Raw genomic sequence first — 2,208 nt, forward strand, 5'->3', positions numbered from 1 at the left:
CTAAGTGATTTATATAGATGATCTCTTTATCTCTGACAACAGACTACTAGGCTGGTTCAATTTTACAGCTGATAAAACTGAGTATTTGAGAAGCTAAATAACGTACTCACGGTCATGCTGCTACTAAGAGCTCTCTATGCTCAGACTTCAGGCCTATTGAGTTGTACAGCGTAAAGCATTTTCCTGGAATAACTTCATCTGGGGCAATGACCCAAATTGAGAATGGGATTCTGGATATAGAGAAATTTGTATGAAAGCTCTGGAACAGCAAAACTCGAAAATTACATATGTAATGCTGAAGAATAATTTGCCTTGTTCATTATTTTGTTTGGCTCTAGTCTTGTTATCAAAGTCTTTCCAAGGTCAGAACTACGGTTTCCTTCCAGGAGAAAAATGTGTGTTTGAAGAATTCTTAAAGCTCTCCAGGTCTATAGGCAGAAAGAAAAAAAAAAAAAAGACACAAAGAAACCAACAGATTTTTAAAATAGAACATTTAAGATGGAAAAAAGCAGTGAAAAGTTTTCTTGATTAACTGCATCCGTTCAGTGGTAGCTTGGCTTTCTGTAATAGCTATTTAAGGTTGAAAACTTTCATTGACATTTTAGTAGCCCAGAATCTTGTTTCAGTATACATAAAATGTATACTGAAGGCTTTACATACAAGGCTGAAGAAATATTTTTATTGAGTTGATAAAAGCTTATCTTCTAGATTTAAAAAAAAAAGAACATATCTGAGATTCAGTTAAGGAAAATTTTTGCTATGCAAATGCCTGAGGGAGGTCCAAGAAATGAACATCCAACATAATTTGGGAGACAATTAATAGGAAAATGTATTTTGATATAATCTAATCTTCACTTGGGACCTAGTTGTACCTGTCATCATTTGACTTTATGAAACATGTACTTTTGTATAGTGTTCTGTGATGTTATTTATTCAGTGCTATTCCTCTCTCTCTCTCTCTCTCTCTCTCTCTCTTTTTTTCTTTTTAAGCAAACAAACCTGCAAATACCAATAGCAAATACAATGAAGCAAAGGGAAAAATTGCCCAGACCCAGTTGCTTTGTAATAGGAACCTGTTAAAATATGTTTATAGCCTTATTTTAACCTCTGCTACTGGACTACAGGATTAGACATGATTGTTTGTGGAGCCTACTTGTTTGCCTTATTTAATTTGTTAGTTCGTAGTATTGTTGGCAGTAAGGTATAGTCCTGTGGTAAAGACCATGGCCCACATCAAAAATGAATTCTCCCAGACTTTTGGAAATAGATACATCTAAATTAAAGCTTCCCTTAAATAAGATCGTCTGACATTGAGGCTCATAAGGGAAGGTTATCGTGGAAAGATTCCCATAACTCATGAATCAGCATCTGTGACTTCTAACTCAGAGATGACTTATGTACTCAAAATTTATTCAGCTTTGTTACAATCATTGGCACATTGTTATTTAGATGGTGATTGTATTACTTCAGTAGGGCTGCTGTAGCAATGTGCCACAGAACAGATGGCTTAAACAATAGAAATTTATTTTCTCATAATTCTAGAGAACTCTCTCCTTGGCTTGTAGATGGCTATCTACTTCCTTTGTCTTCTCTGTATGACTATCAGTGCACTAACATCCTTTAGTAGTATTATTTATGCCTATAGCACCTGGTCTTCCTAGGTGGTCTCCCATCCACGTACTAACCAGATCCAGCCCTGCTTAGCTTCTGAGATCAGACATTGGGCTTGTTCAGGGTGGTATGGCCATAGACTATAGACTGTGGCTCCACTGGAACATGAACCCAGGACCTTCTGCATGTAAAGCAGACGTGTTAACCACTACACTAAGGAACCATGTCCTAACACCCTCTTCTTATAAGAGCATCAGTTACATCGGATCAGGGCCATTTTAACTTAATTACCTCTTTAAAGATTTCATCTCCAAATATAATCACATTCTGAGGTACTGGGGGTTAGAACTCAACATATTAATTTTGGAGGGGACACAATTCAACCAATAACATAATATTTAGATTTCATGTTACTATGTATATAATATATACATATTATATATAATATATGTGGGTATATTTAACTAGAGAATATAAAACTGCTCCTTTTTTTTAATTAGAAGATCTGATTACATATGACTTACATTTACACAAGATAAGATAACAATTGGTTCGATAATTTTCACTTGGTCTTTAAACTTTTGCTAGCTCAGCAAA

General features: G+C 35.2%; 1 pseudogene; it reads right to left on the reverse strand.

Annotated features, from left to right (window-relative positions):
• Positions 1 to 1,636: 1,636 nt before the first annotated feature.
• On the reverse strand, positions 1,637 to 1,752 carry LOC118605767 (annotated as a pseudogene).
• Positions 1,753 to 2,208: the final 456 nt, after the last annotated feature.

This window comes from Rousettus aegyptiacus, unplaced genomic scaffold (assembly GCF_014176215.1).
Source record: "Rousettus aegyptiacus isolate mRouAeg1 unplaced genomic scaffold, mRouAeg1.p scaffold_m13_p_7, whole genome shotgun sequence".
Taxonomy (NCBI): Eukaryota; Metazoa; Chordata; class Mammalia; order Chiroptera; family Pteropodidae; genus Rousettus; species Rousettus aegyptiacus.